Source organism: Adiantum capillus-veneris, chromosome 3 (assembly GCF_014529385.1).
Source record: "Adiantum capillus-veneris isolate H3 chromosome 3, ASM1452938v2, whole genome shotgun sequence".
Classification (NCBI taxonomy): domain Eukaryota; kingdom Viridiplantae; phylum Streptophyta; class Polypodiopsida; order Polypodiales; family Pteridaceae; genus Adiantum; species Adiantum capillus-veneris.
Window position 1 is genome coordinate 174,005,247 of NC_140933.1, and position 7,297 is coordinate 174,012,543.

A 7,297-nucleotide genomic window follows, 5' to 3' on the forward strand; every position below is an offset into this window, starting at 1 on the left:
ATATTTTGTCATAATTTTCCAAAATGCCCCTCAAATTTTCCAAAATTCCCAAAATACCCCTCATTGTGAGATTAAATTTCTCCAAAGATGAAAAAATTTGTAGCTTTTTGATTGACTATCAATACAAGATGCTAAAACTAGAATTGAGCTGGTTATAAAGGCTTTGGAGATGAATTGCTTCATTATTTTTAGACATAATTGCCCTTTTTGCGAGGTAATTTGTGACAAATTACATGCTAAGCACTCAAAAAAGAATCTCAATTGTAAAAAACGATTAAATATAAGAAAATCTTGAATAATCCAACCAAAATAGATACAAGGGTATTTTGGGACTTTTTGAAATTTGAGGTGTATTTTGTGAATTTCCACAAATTAGAGGGGTATTTTGGTAGTTTTTTCTTTTTATTAACTCAATTGGGCCCTCACTTAAAAAGAAAGCTAAATCTATAACATTTGACATATCAATACAAAAGGCAAAGGTATCTTGGCCCTGTGATGTGAGTCATATAATGCTATTAGGTACCTAAGTAGGCTAGCCCCACTAGCTCGCAACTATAAGTCACTAAAAGAAGAAGGGACACTATTTATGAACTTGTTAAGCGCCATACTATAGCAACATCATATCAATAAAATTGGTTCCACAAAGAGATCCTTCAAGCTACAGCTAAATCAAGGGGCAATTCAATCAACAATAGATACAAAATAAAAAATAAAAAAAGATCTCAAATGTTGAGATTCTCAAGCCATTGAATCAAAGATACATAAAAATACTACTATAGTTGCCTTCTAAACTAACACATGTACGATCATCAATATCAATCTTTTAGGTGCAGGATCCTACACATAGAAGTGATCTAAAGTTTGAAAATTAAGTAAGAAAGCAAGAGTACGTGCACAAGGCTAATGTAAACCTTACATTCCAAAATTTACAATACACAAATATATGCTCATCCTCAAGTGACATCCCATATTAGAAACAAACAATACTTGTTTGCATCAATAAAGAAATTAAACAAATTGTATTGCAATATCCTAATGTGGGTTTTAATTGCACACTATAGTCATAAAAAGAGCCAAACAAGTCAAGAATTAGGCTATCCATGATTCAAATATTGTAGTTTTGGGTATGATCTAGGTAAAAGCAATCTTATTACCACATTTTTTTTTATCGGAAAGAGATGCTCTTGCTAATCTTTGCAACTTACAACATGCCATTATAACTCGAGCAACATCAATCAATATGATGGGAAAGAAACTAGCAAGTTAGCCATCTAAAGCTTTTTACCATTACCACTCCCTCTAGATGAATATAACAAGCTATAATATTTTGGAAAATATAGTTGACTACCCTTTGAGGGGAAATTTTTTTGGCGAGTGTTATCTATTGAGCGCTTTTTGGAACTCGGCAAGGAGATTCTAAGAAAATTACTTTATTCTTTCAATACTAAACCCAAAAGTCTCCCTTCCTTATCCTCATTTTTGTTCATGCACCTTTTTAAAATGATTATGAAGTGTTGACATTTATATCAATCATCCTTCAAAGTAAAACCACAAGTCAAAGCAGTGATAAGGTGATGTGCAATGTCTCATGCTATATCTTAACTAAAGTTCTTTAATCAACCCTCTTATTTCACTTATTTCATAGCAAAGAAGCATGTAATAACGTCACTAAGATCTTACACCAAATGTCAACCCAATATACTTACTCAAAAAAACTAGTACATCATTGTTGAAATTGGTTTCTTGCTTGATCGCTCTCCCTCTTGGCCTCTACTTGTCCTTCTCTATTCACATCAACAATGGCATTATTGCTCTAGGCTAGGGTATGTACAACTGCGAGACAATGCCATGTACAATTGACTGGTTGGTGACTAAACATATTCCCTATTTGGTTTAACCCCAAGACACACAAGAGTAGAAAGTACATATTCTTGTAAGAAAGGTACAACCTCATCTCTATGACCCCTTTGGTGAAATCCTGGCATGTACAATGCGGTTTTTCCTTGGTCTCACCATTTGAGTCCCATATATTCAAATGTCCCCTCGCATATTCAAATGTCTCCTCGCACAATTCTTCCACCATGTGCGAATCTGTTGACAAGGGTGCTTTGATCGCATACACAAGATACAAAGTCTCATCTGGTGAATTGAAGGGTAATAAAGCAAAAACTCTATGCAGTATATGACGAACGAAAGGGTTTTGGCAGCTTTTTGAGATGCCTGTCATAATAATCAATATCTAATTTTCCTAAATGATTTTCTCATGTTAAACTGATCATTTAATATGGGGAAGTGCCAGGGTAGAAAAAGCTAAAATATTGGTTAAACTAGCAGACCGGCCACAGTAGGGATCCAAAGGAGGGAAAATAGGGATCCAAAGGGGGTGACATCTGCAAAAGAGCTATTAATAGGCTCAAAAGACCCTAAGGTTCAGCCCATTAAGACTTCCAAAATGCTAAGGTTCCAAAATTCAAAGGTTGTGTCCAAAGGTCAAACATTAGGGGAATTGGATGCTTTGAGTGTGTCCCAAAAAGTCTTTGTCAAGCCCTACATAGGAGGGGGCGAGCCCAAGAAGTAGGGGATGAGAGAGAAACACCCACACACACTCACAAGCTTCATTTGTACACAAGGGAAAAGAGGGACACATGTCAGCTCCCTAGGCCAGATGCCCACAAGGTGTACTCAAATCCTATTGGATGGCCATGGAGGTGGAACAATGAGAATTAGGCTAGAGTAAATCTAGTTTAGTTAATTTAAAAACACTTAATAAAAGAACCAATAAGAATTAAGCTCTCCAGAAGACTATTGGACAGTCTCCCAAGGGGACCAATGAGCATTCAGCAGCCCAATGGCTTGCCTGATTCCTATTGGCCAAGAGGCAGAGGGGTCCAATGAGAGTTTAGTTGCATTTATTAATTACCTAAAGCTCTCACAAAAGGGGAAAGGGGGACACATGTCAGAAGGCTATCACTTATGCTGCTTAATTTCCATTGGCTAGGCCTGGGGAGGTCCAATAGGGCTGTAGCATGAGCATTTAGCAAGGGGGGTCGACCAAGAGAGAGAGGGGGATGATTTTTGCAAGGCATTATCACACACACACTCACACAATCTCATGTGTGAATCAAAGAAGACTCTCTCTCCTTCTCAAGCTTTATTGGAAAGCTTACCACCTACTCCAAGCTTGTGAGAAGGGATCCCTACACCAAAAACTCTTGGCTTTGTGATGCAAATCCAACCAAGAGCCAAGCTTCAATGCATGCTCATCTCCTCTGCCATGCTAATTACTAAGCTAATCTATTCTAATATGAGTGATTATGTGAGGAGATGTACATCTCTCTCGTAAGAATACTCCTTCCTCTCAATCTACTCTCATACCCCGCTATCTCTCACCATCTTCGAAGGTGTGTGAGGTCTTGGGTCTGAGATCGTGAGAGAACTGATGTTGCGTTTGATAAGTGTTTTGCTTAGTGCATGAAGTTTCCATCTTCATTGCACTAGCTAGTATTGAAGGAACACAAAGAATTGTATTGTAAAATGTCTCTCTTGATGGGAGAAACCATAATACAAAGCCTTTTGGAGGGGGGACTGAATCCGTGCAAGTATGGTCCTCAATTGTTGTCAATTGCTTAATTTCTCTCCCTTTTGAAGTATTGTTCATGCTATGTAACTAGGTTTTATGCTTTTTGTTGCTCTCTCCACCCAAGCACTCTTGTTATTCTCATTAGGAAGCTATTCTAATGAAATGCTCACTATGTTCATGCTATTTTCCGCTACACACAAGTTAGTAGACCATTAAATGTTACATGCCCATTTGGGAGCCTTGATGAAATGTGTCCTTATCGTTGCTACAACTGATACCGTTGTTGGGAGCATTTTGAAATGTTGTAGGAAAGTGCCTACTGGCTTGCCTTGCCATAGGCTTGCAGTTTTTTGGTATACATGTTTTTGGATAAGTTTTTGGTGTTGGTCTCCGCTACAAGTCTGTAAAGTCACAACCAAAAATCTAGCAGGGGGACATGGATCGCGATCCATGTTCCACCATGTCTGAACTCCAAAGTTGGTCAGATGGTTACTTAAAGTCTATGGAGTCCACCTATCCATTTATTTTGGGATTTGAACACCTTTATCCTTGCCAAAAGTAAAATTTAGTGGTTGCTTCTGAAGGAGTACGAGCGGAAGTGCGACGCGAGAGAGAGTGCGAGAAGAAGAGCACGACGATATGGTGAACTCGCTCTACTGTAATGTGTAGAGCATAGTGAGTTCTTATTAGGTTTTAAAGAATATGTGTACATACCTGGCGGCCCGCCCACTTACCTGGGCGACCACATTGGGCTTTATACCCCAACAACCTCCCACTTAAAGTCCAATGTGGTACTTTAAGTGTGAGAGAAGCTACTATACAAGCTAATATACAAGAGATGTAGAGAAGTGATGTACTACCCTACACCTAACTGCTTGCAAAAATGCGCAAAGCTCTCTGAGGGAAGTCCTTTTGTAAGTAGATCAGCAGGGTTTTCTGTGGTGTGAACTTTGACAAGCTGAAGTTGCTTATCCTCGAGCATTTCCCTGATGAAATGATACTTCACATCCACATGCTTTGTCTTTGAGTGATAAACTGGATTGCGAGCCAATTGTATAGCACTTTGACTATCACAATATAACACAGGCATCTCTTCTTTGATTCCCAAATCTGTTACTAGTCGATTAAGCCAAATTGATTCTTTGCATGCCTCTGATGCTGCAACATATTCAGCCTCTGTAGTAGACTGAGTAACAAAATCTTGTAATCTAGAACGCCATGATACTGCTCCACCAGCCAATGTAAAGACATACCCTGACGTAGACCTTCAGTTGTCTAAGTCACCTGCATAATCTGAGTCTGTAAAACCCTTTACACTTAGCTCCTGACTCCCATAGCATATACGCATACTCTTTGTAGCTTTCAGGTATCTCAATATTCCTTTCACTGCCTCCCAATGTTTCTTGCCTGGGTTTGACATGTATCGACTTACTACTCCCACTGCAAATGCAATGTCTGGGCAAGTAGCAATCATTGCATACATCAAACTACCCACTGCAGACGCATATGGAATCTTATCCATTTCAGCCTGTTCTTCCTCAGACACAGGACAATCTTGTTTGCTAAGTTTCACATATGGTGGCAATGGAACACTCAATGCCTTTCCCTTCTCCATATTGAAACGTTGCAAAACCTTGTCAATATACTCTGTTTGAGATAACCAAATCAACTTCTTTGATCTGTCTCTCTCAATGCGCATACCAAGTATATGACTTGCCTCACCCATGTCTTTCATGTCAAACGATTTTTCCATCTTTGACTTCAAAGCTGAAATTTCTTCCAAGTGCTTGCCAGCAATCAACATGTCATCCACATACAAAATAAGGATCAGCCAACTGCCATCCTTAGCCTTCTTTGTATATAGACAGTGATCGAACTCACTACGTTTGTAGCCTTGAGAAAGCATAAACTTGTGGAATTTATGGTACCATGCCCTCGGTGATTGTTTTAAGCCATAAAGACTCTTTAAAAACTGGCATACCCAATCTTCCTTGCCTTTCTCAACAAACCCTTCTGCCTGCTGCATGTAAATTTCCACATCTAAATCACCATGCAAGAACGCTGTCTTGACATCCATTTGGTGCAACACCAAATCTAATATGGCAACCAATGCAAGAAAGCATCTCAATGTAGTCATCTTGACCACCGAGAGAAGACTTCATCAAAGTCAATGCCTTGTTCTTGCTTAAAGCCCTTGGCAACAAGCCTTGCTTTGTACTTTGGCTGACTATCATGAGCGGTGATCTTATACCTGTAAACCCATTTACAAGGTAGAGCCTTTTTGCCCCGTGGTAATTTAACTAGCTTCCATGTCTGGTTTTTATGCAGAGCTGTCATCTCTGACTGCATGGCCAATTGCCAATTTTCGGAGTCCTTCATTTGCACTGCTTCCTTGTAACATGAAGGCTCATTGCAATCAGTCAACATGACATAGTTCATAGATGGAACAAACCTATCAGGAGGTCGCGTGACACGTCCATATCTACGCACAATAGGTGGCTCAGGCTCAGCCACAACCTGTGGTTCCACTCTAACCTGTCCTTGCTCCTCTTGAGCCCTGACATTTTGTCTTGCACGTGCAGGTCCATCTTCTTGGAAGACAACTCTTCTAATCTCCTCAACCCTCTCTGGTTTAGAATGATATTTGGATTCATTAAAGTGAACATCATTGTTGCGGACAACCTTTCTGGATTCGGGATCCCAAAGTCTGTACCCCATCTCACCAGAATTAACATAGCCTAGAAAGATGCACTTTCTACTCTTTGGCTCAAGTTTGTTCCTAAATTCCTTTGGAACGTGAGTATATGCCTCACAACCAAAGACTCTGAGATGCTTGTATGAGGGCATTTTGCGTGACCATACCATCTCTGGCACTGAATCCTTCTGCAAAACCTTGCTAGGAGATCTATTTACAAGATGAACAGCTGTTGATACAGCTTCAGCCCAAAACCCATTTGGCAGCTGTGCATTAGACAACATACTTCTGACCTTCTCTTGTATGGTCCTATTCATCCTCTCAGCAACACCATTTTGAGGAGGATTGTAAGGAGCAGTAAGTTCACGTTTTATACCTTTTGACTCACAAAAGTCCTGAAAGGCCTTTGAAACATACTCTCCACCATTGTCAGTGCGTAAGCATTTAAGCTTCTTGCCACTCTGATTCTCCACAAGTGTCACAAACGTTTTGAAAACACTAAACGCTTCATCCTTGTGCTTGAGAAAGTAAACCCATACTTTCCTCGAGTAATCATCTATAAATGTCATAAAGTAAGAAGCTCCCCCTAGAGATAGGTTAGGCATAGGTCCACACAAATCACTATGAACAAGTGCCAACTGTGTATCTCTTCTACTGCTTCTATGCTTATGTGGCTGCTGTGTTTGCTTACCATACAGACAATGTTCACAGAATTCAAAATCATTAAATGAAAAGCCAGGCAAATAACCAGAACGAGACAAGATTTCCATTCCCTTCTTGGACATATGTCCTAACCGGCTATGCCACAAAGAAACGTTCGGCTGCTCGGTTACATTGATTACATTTTTAGAGACATTTGATACATAAATCATGTAAAGTCCTCCAGACTTTACTCCATGTGCTACTGTCATAGAACCCTTGGCTATCTTCCACATGTTTTGTCCAAAAGTGGTGACGTAGCCAGCATCATCAAGTAAACCTGTGCTGATCAAGCTCTTTGTAATTGCAGGAACATGTCTCAC